The 17,275-nt window shown below is 46.3% G+C and overlaps 1 long non-coding RNA gene across 1 annotated transcript in view; it reads left to right on the forward strand.

The window, feature by feature from the left end:
• The first annotated feature begins 6,570 nt into the window (after nucleotides 1–6,570).
• Nucleotides 6,571–17,275, forward strand: part of LOC144487111 (uncharacterized) — a 49,207-nt gene continuing 38,502 nt past the window's right edge. Inside the window, exon 1 of the long non-coding RNA XR_013496371.1 lies at nucleotides 6,571–6,673. This is a non-coding gene — a long non-coding RNA (uncharacterized LOC144487111). The remainder of the gene's footprint in view (nucleotides 6,674–17,275) is intronic.

Below are 17,275 nucleotides of genomic sequence, written 5' to 3' on the forward strand. Positions count from 1 at the left end.
TATTATAGAGAATAGCAGTCCCCCGTGTATATTACAGAGAATAGCAGCCCCTGTGTATATTATAGAGAATAGCAGTCCCTGTGTATATTATACAGAATAGCAGTCCCTATGTATATTATAGAGAATAGCAGTCCCTGTGTATATTATAGAGAATAGCAGCTCCTGTGTATATTACAGAGAATAGCAGTCCCTGTGTATATTGTAGAGAATAGCAGTCCCTGTGTATATTATAGAGAATAACAGCTCCTGTGTATATTATAGAGAATAGCAGCCCCTGTGTATATTACAGAGAATAGCAGGCCCTGTGTATATTATAGAGAATAGCAGTCCCTGTGTATATTATAGAGAATAGCAGTCCCTGTGTATATTATAGAGAATACCAGCCCCTGTGTATATTATAGTGAATAGCAGCCCCTGTGTATATTACAGAGAATAGCAGTCCCTGTGTATATTGTAGAGAATAACAGCTCCTGTGTATATTATAGAGAATAGCAGCCCCTGTGTATATTACAGAGAATAGCAGGCCCTGTGTATAGTATAGAGAATAGCAGTCCCTGTGTATCTTATAGAGAATAGCAGTCCCTGTGTATATTATAGAGAATAACAGCTCCTGTGTATATTATAGAGAATAGCAGCCTCTGTGTATATTATAGTGAATAGCAGTCCCCTGTGTATATTATAGAGAATAACAGCCCCTGTGTATATTACAGAGAATAGCAGTCCCTGTGTATATTATAGAGAATAGCAGTCCCTGTGTATATTGCAGAGAATAGCAGTCCCTGTGTATATTATAGAGAATAGCAGTCCCTGTGTATATTATAGAGAATAGCAGTCCCCTGTGTATATTATAGAGAATAGCAGTCCCTGTGTATATTACAGAGAATAGCAGTCCCTGTGTATATTATAGAGAATAGCAGTCCCTGTGTATATTATAGAGAATAGCAGCCTCTGTGTATATTATAGAGAATAGCAGCCTCTGTGTATATTACAGAGAATAGCAGTCCCTGTGTATATTGTAGAGAATAGCAGTCCCTGTGTATATTATAGAGAATAGCAGTACCCTGTGTATATTATAGAGAATAGCAGTCCCTGTGTATATTATAGAGAATAGCAGCCTCTGTGTATATTATAGAGAATAGCAGTCCCTGTGTATATTATAGAGAATAGCAGTCCCTGTGTATATTATAGAGAATAGCAGTCCCTGTGTATATTATAGAGAATAACAGCCCCTGTGTATATTATAGAGAATAGCAGTCCCTGTGTATATTATAGAGAATAGCAGTCCCTGTGTATATTATAGAGAAAAGCAGTCCCTGTGTATATTATAGAGAATAGCAGTCCCTGTGTATATTATAGAGAATAACAGCTCCTGTGTATATTATAGAGAATAGCAGCCCCTGTGTATATTATAGAGAATAGCAGTCCCTGTGTATATTATAGAGGATAGCAGTCCCCTGTGTATATTATAGAGAATAGCAGTCCCTGTGTATATTATAGAGAATAGCAGTCCCTGTGTATATTATAGAGAATAGCAGTCCCTGTGTATATTACAGAGAATAGCAGTCCCTGTGTATATTATAGAGAATCGCAGCCCCTGTGTATATTATAGAGAATAGCAGCCTCTGTGTATATTATAGAGAATAGCAGTCCCTGTGTATATTATAGAGAATAACAGCCCCTGTGTATATTACAGAGAATAGCAGTCCCTGTGTATATTATAGAGAATAGCAGCCCCTGTGTATATTATAGAGAATAGCAGTCGCTGTGTATATTATAGAGAATAGCAGTCCCTGTGTATATTATAGAGAATAGCAGCCCCTGTGTATATTATAGAGAATAGCAGCCTCTGTGTATATTATAGAGAATAGCAGTCCCTGTGTATATTATAGAGAATAACAGCCCCTGTGTATATTACAGAGAATAGCATTCCCTGTGTATATTATAGAGAATAACAGCTCCTGTGTATATTATAGAGAATAGCAGCCTCTGTGTATATTACAGAGAATAGCAGTCCCTGTGTATATTATAGAGAATAACAGCCCCTGTGTATATTATAGAGAATAGCAGTCCATGTGTATATTACAGAGAATAGCAGTCCCTGTGTATATTATAGAGAATAGCAGCCCCTGTGTATATTATAGAGAATAGCAGTCCCTGTGTATATTACAGAGAATAGCAGTCCCTGTGTATATTACAGAGAATAGCAGTCCCTGTGTATATTATAGAGAATAACAGCCCCTGTGTATATTACAGAGAATAGCAGTCCCTGTGTATATTATAGAGAATAGCAGCCTCTGTGTATATTACAGAGAATAGCAGTCCCTGTGTATATTATAGAGAATAGCAGTCCCTGTGTATATTATAGAGAATAGCAGCCCCTGTGTATATTATAGAGAATAGCAGCCCCTATGTATATTATAGAGAATAGCAGTCCCTGTGTATATTATAGAGAATAGCAGCCCCTGTGTATATTATAGAGAATAGCAGTCCCTGTGTATATTATAGAGAATAGCAGTCCCTGTGTATATTATAGAGAATAGCAGTCCCTGTGTATATTATAGAGAATAGCAGTCCCTGTGTATATTATAGAGAATAGCAGCCTCTGTGTATATTACAGAGAATAGCAGTCCCTGTGTATATTACAGAGAATAGCAGTCCCTGTGTATATTATAGAGAATAGCAGCCTCTGTGGAGATTACAGAGAATAGCAGTCCCTGTGTATATTACAGAGAATAGCAGTCCCTGTGTATATTATAGAGAATAACAGCTCCTGTGTATATTATAGAGAATAGCAGCCCCTGTGTATATTACAGAGAATAGCAGGCCCTGTGTATATTATAGAGAATAGCAGTCCCTGTGTATATTATAGAGAATAGCAGTCCCTGTGTATATTATAGAGAATACCAGCCCCTGTGTATATTATAGTGAATAGCAGCCCCTGTGTATATTACAGAGAATAGCAGTCCCTGTGTATATTGTAGAGAATAACAGCTCCTGTGTATATTATAGAGAATAGCAGCCCCTGTGTATATTACAGAGAATAGCAGGCCCTGTGTATATTATAGAGAATAGCAGTCCCTGTGTATCTTATAGAGAATAGCAGTCCCTGTGTATATTATAGAGAATAACAGCTCCTGTGTATATTATAGAGAATAGCAGCCTCTGTGTATATTATAGTGAATAGCAGTCCCCTGTGTATATTATAGAGAATAACAGCCCCTGTGTATATTACAGAGAATAGCAGTCCCTGTGTATATTATAGAGAATAGCAGTCCCTGTGTATATTGCAGAGAATAGCAGTCCCTGTGTATATTATAGAGAATAGCAGTCCCTGTGTATATTATAGAGAATAGCAGTCCCCTGTGTATATTATAGAGAATAGCAGTCCCTGTGTATATTACAGAGAATAGCAGTCCCTGATTATATTATAGAGAATAGCAGTCCCTGTGTATATTACAGAGAATAGCAGTCCCTGTGTATATTGTAGAGAATAGCAGTCCCTGTGTATATTATAGAGAATAGCAGTCCCTGTGTATATTATAGAGAATAGCAGTCCCTGTGTATATTATAGAGAATAACAGCCCCTGTGTATATTATAGAGAATAGCAGTCCCTGTGTATATTATAGAGAATAGCAGTCCCTGTGTATATTATAGAGAAAAGCAGTCCCTGTGTATATTATAGAGAATAGCAGTCCCTGTGTATATTATAGAGAATAACAGCTCCTGTGTATATTATAGAGAATAGCAGCACCTGTGTATATTATAGAGAATAGCAGTCCCTGTGTATATTATAGAGAATAGCAGTCCCCTGTGTATATTATAGAGAATAGCAGTCCCTGTGTATATTATAGAGAATAGCAGTCCCTGTGTATATTATAGAGAATAGCAGTCCCTGTGTATATTACAGAGAATAGCAGTCCTTGTGTATATTATAGAGAATAGCAGCCCCTGTGTATATTATAGAGAATAGCAGCCTCTGTGTATATTATAGAGAATAGCAGTCCCTGTGTATATTATAGAGAATAACAGCCCCTGTGTATATTACAGAGAATAGCAGTCCCTGTGTATATTATAGAGAATAGCAGCCCCTGTGTATATTATAGAGAATAGCAGTCCCTGTGTATATTATAGAGAATAGCCGTCCCTGTGTATATTATAGAGAATAGCAGCCCCTGTGTATATTATAGAGAATAGCAGCCTCTGTGTATATTATAGAGAATAGCAGTCCCTGTGTATATTATAGAGAATAACAGCCCCTGTGTATATTACAGAGAATAGCATTCCCTGTGTATATTATAGAGAATAACAGCTCCTGTGTATATTATAGAGAATAGCAGCCTCTGTGTATATTACAGAGAATAGCAGTCCCTGTGTATATTATAGAGAATAACAGCCCCTGTGTATATTATAGAGAATAGCAGTCCATGTGTATATTACAGAGAATAGCAGTCCCTGTGTATATTATAGAGAATAGCAGCCCCTGTGTATATTATAGAGAATAGCAGTCCCTGTGTATATTACAGAGAATAGCAGTCCCTGTGTATATTACAGAGAATAGCAGTCCCTGTGTATATTATAGAGAATAACAGCCCCTGTGTATATTACAGAGAATAGCAGTCCCTGTGTATATTATAGAGAATAGCAGCCTCTGTGTATATTACAGAGAATAGCAGTCCCTGTGTATATTATAGAGAATAGCAGTCCCTGTGTATATTATAGAGAATAGCAGCCCCTGTGTATATTATAGAGAATAGCAGCCCCTATGTATATTATAGAGAATAGCAGTCCCTGTGTATATTATAGAGAATAGCAGCCCCTGTGTATATTATAGAGAATAGCAGTCCCTGTGTATATTATAGAGAATAGCAGTCCCTGTGTATATTATAGAGAATAGCAGTCCCTGTGTATATTATAGAGAATAGCAGTCCCTGTGTATATTATAGAGAATAGCAGCCTCTGTGTATATTACAGAGAATAGCAGTCCCTGTGTATATTACAGAGAATAGCAGTCCCTGTGTATATTATAGAGAATAGCAGCCTCTGTGGAGATTACAGAGAATAGCAGTCCCTGTGTATATTACAGAGAATAGCAGTCCCTGTGTATATTATAGAGAATAACAGCCCCTGTGTATATTACAGAGAATAGCAGTCCCTGTGTATATTATAGAGAATAGCAGCCCCTGTGTATATTACAGAGAATAGCTGTCCCTGTGTATATTATAGAGAATAGCAGTCCCTGTGTATATTATAGAGAATAGCAGCCTCTGTGTATATTACAGAGAATAGCTGTCCCTGTGTATATTATAGAGAATAGCAGTCCCTGTGTATATTATAGAGAATAACAGCCCCTGTGTATATTAGAGATAGTAGTAGCCCCAGAATGACTGTGCGGCGCTCCCTCAGCACTGACCCTCCCACAGTGCGGCGCTCCCTCAGCACTGACCCTCCCACAGTGCGGCGCTCCCTCAGCACTGACCCTCCCACAGTGCGGCGCTCCCTCAGCACTGACCCTCCCACGGTGCGGCGCTCCCTCAGCACTGACCCTCCCACAGTGCGGCGCTCCCTCAGCACTGACCCTCCCACAGTGCGGCACTCCCTCAGCACTGACCCTCCCACAGCGCGGCGCTCCCTCAGCACTGACCCTCCCACAGTGCGGCGCTCTCTCAGCACTGACCCTCCCACAGTGCGGCGCTCCCTCAGCACCGACCCTCCCACAGTGCGGCACTCCCTCAGCACTGACCCTCCCACAGTGCGGCGCTCCCTCAGCACTGACCCTCCCACAGTGCGGCGCTCCCTCAGCACTGACCCTCCCACAGTGCGGCGCTCCCTCAGCACCGACCCTCCCACGGTGCTGCGCTCCCTCAGCACTGACCCTCCCACAGTGCGGCGCTCCCTCAGCACTGACCCTCCCACGGTGCGGCGCTCCCTCAGCACTGACCCTCCCACAGTGCGGCGCTCCCTCAGCACTGACCCTCCCACGGTGCGGCGCTCCCTCAGCACTGACCCTCCCACAGTGCGGCGCTCCCTCAGCACTGACCCTCCCACAGTGCGGCGCTCCCTCAGCACTGACCCTCCTCCCACAGTGCGGCGCTCCCTCAGCACTGACCCTCCTCCCACAGTGCGGCGCTCCCTCAGCACTGACCCTCCCACAGTGCGGCACTCCCTCAGCACTGACCCTCCCACAGTGCGGCGCTCCCTCAGCACCGACCCTCCCACAGTGCGGCGCTCCCTCAGCACTGACCCTCCCACAGTGCGGCGCTCCCTCAGCACCGACCCTCCCACAGTGCGGCGCTCCCTCAGCACTGAACCTCCCACAGTGCGGCGCTCCCTCAGCACTGACCCTCCCACAGTGCGGCGCTCCCTCAGCACTGACCCTCCCACAGTGCGGCGCTCCCTCAGCACGGACCCTCTCACAGTGCGGCGCTCCCTCAGCACTGACCCTCCCACAGTGCGGCGCTCCCTCAGCTGTATTCCCCAGTCGGGTGCTTCCTCTGTGATGGGAATAGTATTGTCAGTCCGCAGTGGGACGTGAGTGCGTTCCGGTTGACCTGGCAGTGACACGGCGAGAGGGGGGATTAACTCTCCCTGCAGCCTCCCGGCAGTCTGCATTGCGACATTGAGCCGTGGGCAGCTGGGAGGCAGGAGTGAGATTGCCTGCAGCCGGGGAACACAGTGAGTTACTGAGGATTCTCCCCCTGCTTTCCCACTCCCTGTTCTCTCTGCGGGAGCACTGAGCTCCGACACTCAGCTGCTGTCAGTGCTGGCGCAGCGTTGGGGGGAATGGTTCCTCGCTGAGATTGTGTGGGAATGTCACTGCGGAGGGGGGGCGGGTGGGGGGGGGTGGGGAGGGGGGCGGGGGGCCGGTGTGGGGGGCCGGTGTGGGGGGCAGAAGGCGGGGGAGGGTGGTCTGTCGTTGCTACTCCAGCTTGCTCACATGTCTGTAAATGTGCTCAGGGTCACTCTCTCTCTCTCTCTCTCTCTCTGCCTCTCTCTCTCTCTCTCTCTGTCTCTCTCTCTCTCTCAGTGTCTCTCACTCTCTCTCTCTCCCTCTCTGTCTCTCTCTCTCTCTCTGTCTCTCTCTCTCTCTCTCTCTCTGTCTCTCTCTCTGTCTCTCACTCTCTCTCTCTGCCTCTCTCTCTCTCTCTCTCTGTCTCTCTCTCTGTCTCTCTCTCTGTCTCTCTCTCTCTCTCTCTCTCTGTCTCTCTCTCTGTCTCTCTCTCTCTCTCTCTGTCTCTCTCTCTGTCTCTCTCTCTCTGTCTCTCACTCTCTCTCTCTGCCTCTCTCTCTGTCTCTCTCTCTCTGTCTCTCTGCCTTTCTCTTTCTCTGTCTCTGTCTATCTCTCTCTCTCTCTGTGTCTCTCACTCTCTCTCTCTCCCTCTCTGTCTCTCTCTCTCTCTCTCTCTGTCTCTCTCTCTGTCTCTCTCTCTGTCTCTCTCTCTGTCTCTCTCTCTGTCTCTCACTCTCTCTCTCTCCCTCTCTGTCTCTCTCTCTCTCTGTCTCTCTCTCTGTCTCTCTCTCTGTCTCTCTGTCTTTCTCTCTCTCTGTCTCTCTCTCTGTCTCTCTCTGTCTCTTTGTCTCTCTCTCTCTCTGTCTCTCTCTCTCTGTCTCTCTCTCTCTGTCTTTCTCTCTCTGCCTCTACATCTCTGTCTCTCTCTCTGTCTCTCTCTCTTCCTCTCTCTCTCTCTCTGTCTCTCTCTCTTCCTCTCTCTCTGTCCCTCTTTCTCTCTCTCTCTCTCTCTGCCTCTCTGTCTCTGTCTCTCTCTCTGTGTCTCTTTCACTCTCTGTCTCTCTGTTTCTGTCGCTCTGTCGCTCTTTCTCTCTCTCTACATTGGTTAGCACTGCTGCCTCACAGCGCCAGGGACCCGGGTTCAATTCCAGCCCTGGGTCACTGTCTGTGTGGAGTTTGCACATTCTCCCCGTGTCTGCGTGTGTTTCCTCCGGGTGCTCCGGTTTCCTCCCACAGTCAAAAGCTCTGCGGGTTAGGTGGATTGGCCATGCTAAATTGTCCCTTAGTGTCCAAAGGTGTGCAGGTTAGGTGGATTGGCCATGCGAAATTGCCCCTTATTGTCCAAAGATGTGCGGGTTAGGTGGATTGGCCATCCTAAATTGTCCCTTAGTGTCCAAAGATGTGCAGGTTAGGTGGATTGGTCATGCTAAATTGTCCCTTAGTGTCCAATGATGTGCAGGTTAGGTGGATTGGTCATGCTAAATTGCCCCTTAGTGCCCAAAGATGTGTAGGTTAGGTGGATTGGCCGTGCTAAATTGCCCCTTAGTGCCCAAAGATGTGTGGGTTAGGTGGATTGGCCATGCGAAATTGCCCCTTATTGTCCAAAGATGTGCAGCTTTGGTGGATTGGCCATGCTAAATTGTCCCTTCGTGCCCAAACATGTGTAGGTTGGGTGGATTGACCAGGCTAAGTTGCCCCTTAGTGTCCAAAGATGTGTAGGTTAGGTGGATTGGCTATGCTAAATTGTCCCTTAGGTCCAAAGCTGTGCAGGTTAGGTGGATTGGCCGTGCTAAATTGTCCCTTCGTATCCAAAGATGTGCAGGTTCGGTGGATTGACCATGCTAAAATGTCCCTTGGTGTCCAAAATGCGTAGGTTAGGTGGATTGGCCATGCTAAATTTCCCCTTAGTGTCCAAAGATGTGCTGGTTAGGTGGATTTGCCATGCTAAATTGCCCCTTAGTGTCCGAAGATGTGTAGGTTAGATGGATTGGCCATGCTAAATTGCCCCTTAGTCTTCAAAGATGTGCAGTTCAGATGGATTGGCCATGCTAAATTGCCCCTTGGTGTCCAAAGATGTGCAGGTTAGGTGGATTGGCTTGGTCAATCCACCTAACCTACACATCTTTGGACACTAAGGGACAATTTAGCATGGCCAATCCACCTAACCTACACATCTTTGGACACTAGGCGGCAATTTGGCACAGCCAATCCAACTAACCGGCACATCTTTGGACACTAAGGGGCAATTTAGCATGGCCAATCCACCTAACCTACACATCTTTGGACACCAAGGGGCAATTTAGCATGGCCAATCCATCTAACCAACACATCTTTGAACACTAAGGGACAATTTAGCATGGCCAATCCACCTAACCCGCACATCTTTGGACAGTAAGGGACAATTTAGCATGGCAAATCCATCTAGCCGACACATCTTTGGACACGAAGGGGCAATTTAGCATGGCCAATCCACCTAACCTACACATCTTTGGACACTAAGGGACAATTGAGCATGGCCAATCCACCCGACCTGCACATCTTTGGACACTAAGAGGTAATTTAGCATGGCCAATCCACCTAACCTACGCATTTTGGACACTAAGGAGCAATTTAGCATGGCCAGTCCACCGAACCTGCACATCTTTGGATACGAAGGGGCAATTTAGCATGTCCAATCCACCGAACCTGCACATCTTTGGGAACTAAGGGGCAATTTAGCATGGCCAATCCACCTAACCTGCACATCTTTGGGAACTAAGGGGCAATTTAGCATGGCCAATCCACCTAACCCACACGTCTTTGGATATTAAGGAAACATTTACCATGGTAAATCCACCTAACCTACACATCTTTGGACGCTAAGGGACAATTTAACATGGCCAATCCACCTAACCTACACATCTTTGGATACGAAGGGGCAATTTAGCACGGCCAATCCACGTAACCTACACATCTTTGGACACCAAGGGACAATTTAGCATGGCCAATCCACCTAACCTGCACATCTTTGGACACTAACGGACAATTTAGCATGGCCAATCCTCCTAACCTGCACATCTTTGGACACTAAGGGACAATTTGGCATGGCCAATCCACCAAACCTGCACATCTTTGGAAACCATGGGGCAATTTAGCACGGCCAATCCACCTAACCCACACGTCTTTGGATACTGAGGGACAATTTACCATGGTCAATCCACCTAACCTACACATCTTTGGACGCTAAGGGACAATTTAGCACGGCCAATCCCCCAAACCTGCACATCTTTGGATACGAAGGGACAATTTAGCACGGCCAAAGATGTGCAGGTTAGGTGGATTGGCCATGCTAAATTGTCCCTTAGTGTCCAAAGATGTGCAGGTTAGGTGGATTGGCCATGCTAAATTGTCCCTTAGTGTGCAAAGATGTGTAGGTTAGGGGGATTGGCCATGCTAAATTGTCCCTTGGTGTTCAAAGATGTGCAGGTTAGGTGGCTTGGTCAATCCACCCAACCCACACATCTTTGGACGCTAAGGGGCAATTGAGCATGGCCAATCCACCTAACCTGCACATCTTTGGACGCTAAGGGACAATTTAGCATGGCCAATCCACCTAACCTACACGTCTTTGGACACTAGGCGGCAATTTGGCACAGCCAATCCAACTAACCGGCACATCTTTGGACACTAAGGGGCAATTTAGCATGGCCAATCCACCTAACCTACACATCTTTGGACACTCAGGGGCAATTTAGCATGGCCTATCCACCTAACCTGCACATCTTTGGACACCAAGGGGCAATTTAGCGTGACCAAACCATCTAACCAACACATCTTTGAACACTAAGGGGCAATTTAGCATGGCCAATCCACATAACACGCACATCTTTGGACACGAAGGGGCAATTTAACAGGCCAATCCACCTAACCTACACATCTTTGGACACGAAGGGGCAATTTAGCATGGCCAATCCACCTAACCTACACGTCTTAGGACACTAAGGGACAATTTAGCATGGCCAATCCACCTAACCTACACATCTTTGGACAGTAAGGAGCAATTTATCATGGCCATCCATCTAACCAACACATCTTTGAACACGAAGGGGCAATTTAGCATGGCCAATCCACATAACACGCAATTCTTTGGACACGAAGGGGCAATTTAGCACAGCCAATCCACCTAACCTACAAATCTTTGGACACTAAGGGACAATTTAGCATGACCAGTCCACCTAACCCGCACATCTTTGGACACGAAGGGGCAATTTAGCATGGCCAATCCACATAACCAGCACATCTTTCGACACTAAGGGACAATTGAGCATGGCCAATCGACCCGACCTGCACATCTTTGGACACTAAGAGGCAATTTAGCATGGCCAATCCACCTAACCTACGCATTTTGGACACTAAGGAGCAATTTAGCATGTCCAATCCACCGAACCTCCACATCTTTGGACACTAAGGGGCAATTTAGCACGGCCAATCCACCTAGCCCACACGTCTTTGGATACTCAGGGACAATTTAGCATGGCCAATCCACCGAACCAACACATCTTTGGACACTAAGGGACAATTTAGCATGGTCAATCCACCGAACCTGCACATCTTTGGACACTAAGGGGCAATTTAGCACGGCCAATTCAACTAACCCACACATCTTTGGATACTAAGGGACAATTTACCATGGTCAATCCACCGAACCTACACATCTTTGGACACTAAGGGACAATTTAGCACGGCCAATCCCCCCAACCTCCACATCTTTGGATACGAAGGGGCAATTTAGCACGGCCAAAGATGTGCAGGTTATTTGGATTGGCCATGCTAAATTGTCCCTTAGTGCGCAAAGATGTGTAGGTTGGGGGATTGGCCATGCTAAATTGTCCCTTGGTGTTCAAAGATGTGCAGGTTAGGTGGCTTGGTCAATCCACCTAACCTACACCTCTTTGGACGCTGAGGGACAATTTAGCATGGCCAATCCACCTAACCTACACATCTTTGGACACTAGTCGGCAATTTGGCACAGCCAATCCAACTAACTGGCACATCTTTGGACACTAAGTGGCAATTTAGCATGGCCAATCCACCTAACCTACACATCTTTGGACACGAAGGGGCAATTTAGCATGGCCAATCCACCTAACCTCCACATCTTTGGACACCAAGGGGCAATTTAGCATGGCCAATCCATCTAACGAACACATCTTTGAACACCAAGGGGCAATTTAGCATGGCCAATCCACATAACACGCACATCTTTGGAAACGAAGGGGCAATTTAGCAGGCCAATCCACCTAACCTACACATCTTTGGACACTAACGGACAATTTAGCATGGCCAATCCTCCTAACCTGCACATCTTTGGACACGAAGGGACAATTTGGCATGGCCAATCCACCAAACCTGCACATCTTTGGAAACTAAGGGGCAATTTAGCACGGCCAATCCACCTAACCCACACGTCTTTGGATACTGAGGGACAATTTACCATGGTCAATCCACCTAACCGACACATCTTTGGACGCTAAGGGACAATTTAGCACGGCCAATCCCCCAAACCTGCACATCTTTGGATACGAAGGGCCAATTTAGCACGGCCAAAGATGTGCAAGTTAGGTGGATTGGCCATGCTAAATTGTCCCTTAGTGTCCAAAGATGTGCAGGTTAGGTGGATTGGCCATGCTAAATTGTCCCTTAGTGTGCAAAGATGTGTAGGTTAGGGGGATTGGCCATGCTAAATTGTCTCTTGGTGTTCAAAGATGTGTAGGTTAGGTGGCTTGGTCATTCCACCTAACCCGCACATCTTTGGACGCTAAGGGACAATTCAGCATGGCCAATCCACCTAACCTGCACATCTTTTGGACACTAGGCGGCAATTTGGCACAGCCAATCCAACTAACCGGCACATCTTTGGACACTAGGCGGCAATTTGGCACAGCCAATCCAACTAACCGGCACATCTTTGGACACTAAGGGGCAATTTAGCATGGCCAATCCACCTAACCTACACATCTTTGGACACGAAGGGGCAATTTAGCATGGCCTATCCACCTAACCTGCACATCTTTGGACACCAAGGGGCAATTTAGCATGACCAAACCATCTAACCAACACATCTTTGAACACAAAGGGGCAATTTAGCATGGCCAATCCACATAACACGCACATCTTTGGACACGAAGGGGCAATTTAGCAGGCCAATCCACCTAACCTACACATCTTTGGACACGAAGGGGCAATTTAGCACGGCCAATCCACCTAACCTACACATCTTTGGACACTAAGGGACAATTTAGCATGGCCAATTCCCCCTAGCCTACACATCTTTGGACAGTAAGGAGCAATTTACCATGGCCAATCCATCTAACCAACACATCTTTGAACACGAAGGGGCAATTTAGCATGGCCAATCCACATAACACGCAATTCTTTGGACACGAAGGGGCAATTGAGCATAGCCAATCCACCTAACCTACAAATCTTTGGACACTAAGGGACAATTTAGCATGACCAGTCCACCTAACCCGCACATCTTTGGACACGAAGGGGCAATTTAGCATGGCCAATCCACATAACCAGCACATCTTTGGACACTAAGGGACAATTGAGCATGGCCAATCCACCTGACCTGCACATCTTTGGACACTAAGAGGCAATTTAGCATGGCCAATCCACCTAACCTACGCATTTTGGACACTAAGGGGCAATTTAGCACGGCCAATCCACCTAACCCACACGTCTTTGGATACTGAGGGACAATTTACCATGGTCAATCCACCTAACCTACACATCTTTGGACGCTAAGGGACAATTTAGCACGGCCAATCCCCCAAACCTGCACATCTTTGGATACGAAGGGACAATTTAGCACGGCCAAAGATGTGCAGGTTAGGTGGATTGGCCATGCTAAATTGTCCCTTAGTGTCCAAAGATGTGCAGGTTAGGTGGATTGGCCATGCTAAATTGTCCCTTAGTGTGCAAAGATGTGTAGGTTAGGGGGATTGGCCATGCTAAATTGTCCCTTGGTGTTCAAAGATGTGCAGGTTAGGTGGCTTGGTCAATCCACCCAACCCACACATCTTTGGACGCTAAGGGGCAATTGAGCATGGCCAATCCACCTAACCTGCACATCTTTGGACGCTAAGGGACAATTTAGCATGGCCAATCCACCTAACCTACACGTCTTTGGACACTAGGCGGCAATTTGGCACAGCCAATCCAACTAACCGGCACATCTTTGGACACTAAGGGGCAATTTAGCATGGCCAATCCACCTAACCTACACATCTTTGGACACTCAGGGGCAATTTAGCATGGCCTATCCACCTAACCTGCACATCTTTGGACACCAAGGGGCAATTTAGCGTGACCAAACCATCTAACCAACACATCTTTGAACACTAAGGGGCAATTTAGCATGGCCAATCCACATAACACGCACATCTTTGGACACGAAGGGGCAATTTAACAGGCCAATCCACCTAACCTACACATCTTTGGACACGAAGGGGCAATTTAGCATGGCCAATCCACCTAACCTACACGTCTTAGGACACTAAGGGACAATTTAGCATGGCCAATCCACCTAACCTACACATCTTTGGACAGTAAGGAGCAATTTATCATGGCCATCCATCTAACCAACACATCTTTGAACACGAAGGGGCAATTTAGCATGGCCAATCCACATAACACGCAATTCTTTGGACACGAAGGGGCAATTTAGCACAGCCAATCCACCTAACCTACAAATCTTTGGACACTAAGGGACAATTTAGCATGACCAGTCCACCTAACCCGCACATCTTTGGACACGAAGGGGCAATTTAGCATGGCCAATCCACATAACCAGCACATCTTTCGACACTAAGGGACAATTGAGCATGGCCAATCGACCCGACCTGCACATCTTTGGACACTAAGAGGCAATTTAGCATGGCCAATCCACCTAACCTACGCATTTTGGACACTAAGGAGCAATTTAGCATGTCCAATCCACCGAACCTCCACATCTTTGGACACTAAGGGGCAATTTAGCACGGCCAATCCACCTAGCCCACACGTCTTTGGATACTCAGGGACAATTTAGCATGGCCAATCCACCGAACCAACACATCTTTGGACACTAAGGGACAATTTAGCATGGTCAATCCACCGAACCTGCACATCTTTGGACACTAAGGGGCAATTTAGCACGGCCAATTCAACTAACCCACACATCTTTGGATACTAAGGGACAATTTACCATGGTCAATCCACCGAACCTACACATCTTTGGACACTAAGGGACAATTTAGCACGGCCAATCCCCCCAACCTCCACATCTTTGGATACGAAGGGGCAATTTAGCACGGCCAAAGATGTGCAGGTTATTTGGATTGGCCATGCTAAATTGTCCCTTAGTGCGCAAAGATGTGTAGGTTGGGGGATTGGCCATGCTAAATTGTCCCTTGGTGTTCAAAGATGTGCAGGTTAGGTGGCTTGGTCAATCCACCTAACCTACACCTCTTTGGACGCTGAGGGACAATTTAGCATGGCCAATCCACCTAACCTACACATCTTTGGACACTAGTCGGCAATTTGGCACAGCCAATCCAACTAACTGGCACATCTTTGGACACTAAGTGGCAATTTAGCATGGCCAATCCACCTAACCTACACATCTTTGGACACGAAGGGGCAATTTAGCATGGCCAATCCACCTAACCTCCACATCTTTGGACACCAAGGGGCAATTTAGCATGGCCAATCCATCTAACGAACACATCTTTGAACACCAAGGGGCAATTTAGCATGGCCAATCCACATAACACGCACATCTTTGGAAACGAAGGGGCAATTTAGCAGGCCAATCCACCTAACCTACACATCTTTGGACACTAACGGACAATTTAGCATGGCCAATCCTCCTAACCTGCACATCTTTGGACACGAAGGGACAATTTGGCATGGCCAATCCACCAAACCTGCACATCTTTGGAAACTAAGGGGCAATTTAGCACGGCCAATCCACCTAACCCACACGTCTTTGGATACTGAGGGACAATTTACCATGGTCAATCCACCTAACCGACACATCTTTGGACGCTAAGGGACAATTTAGCACGGCCAATCCCCCAAACCTGCACATCTTTGGATACGAAGGGCCAATTTAGCACGGCCAAAGATGTGCAAGTTAGGTGGATTGGCCATGCTAAATTGTCCCTTAGTGTCCAAAGATGTGCAGGTTAGGTGGATTGGCCATGCTAAATTGTCCCTTAGTGTGCAAAGATGTGTAGGTTAGGGGGATTGGCCATGCTAAATTGTCTCTTGGTGTTCAAAGATGTGTAGGTTAGGTGGCTTGGTCATTCCACCTAACCCGCACATCTTTGGACGCTAAGGGACAATTCAGCATGGCCAATCCACCTAACCTGCACATCTTTTGGACACTAGGCGGCAATTTGGCACAGCCAATCCAACTAACCGGCACATCTTTGGACACTAGGCGGCAATTTGGCACAGCCAATCCAACTAACCGGCACATCTTTGGACACTAAGGGGCAATTTAGCATGGCCAATCCACCTAACCTACACATCTTTGGACACGAAGGGGCAATTTAGCATGGCCTATCCACCTAACCTGCACATCTTTGGACACCAAGGGGCAATTTAGCATGACCAAACCATCTAACCAACACATCTTTGAACACAAAGGGGCAATTTAGCATGGCCAATCCACATAACACGCACATCTTTGGACACGAAGGGGCAATTTAGCAGGCCAATCCACCTAACCTACACATCTTTGGACACGAAGGGGCAATTTAGCACGGCCAATCCACCTAACCTACACATCTTTGGACACTAAGGGACAATTTAGCATGGCCAATTCCCCCTAGCCTACACATCTTTGGACAGTAAGGAGCAATTTACCATGGCCAATCCATCTAACCAACACATCTTTGAACACGAAGGGGCAATTTAGCATGGCCAATCCACATAACACGCAATTCTTTGGACACGAAGGGGCAATTGAGCATAGCCAATCCACCTAACCTACAAATCTTTGGACACTAAGGGACAATTTAGCATGACCAGTCCACCTAACCCGCACATCTTTGGACACGAAGGGGCAATTTAGCATGGCCAATCCACATAACCAGCACATCTTTGGACACTAAGGGACAATTGAGCATGGCCAATCCACCTGACCTGCACATCTTTGGACACTAAGAGGCAATTTAGCATGGCCAATCCACCTAACCTACGCATTTTGGACACTAAGGGGCAATTTAGCACGGCCAATCCACCTAACCCACACGTCTTTGGATACTGAGGGACAATTTACCATGGTCAATCCACCTAACCTACACATCTTTGGACGCTAAGGGACAATTTAGCACGGCCAATCCCCCAAACCTGCACATCTTTGGATACGAAGGGACAATTTAGCACGGCCAAAGATGTGCAGGTTAGGTGGATTGGCCATGCTAAATTGTCCCTTAGTGTCCAAAGATGTGCAGGTTAGGTGGATTGGCCATGCTAAATTGTCCCTTAGTGTGCAAAGATGTGTAGGTTAGGGG

Source organism: Mustelus asterias, unplaced genomic scaffold, assembly GCF_964213995.1.
Source record: "Mustelus asterias unplaced genomic scaffold, sMusAst1.hap1.1 HAP1_SCAFFOLD_596, whole genome shotgun sequence".
Classification (NCBI taxonomy): domain Eukaryota; kingdom Metazoa; phylum Chordata; class Chondrichthyes; order Carcharhiniformes; family Triakidae; genus Mustelus; species Mustelus asterias.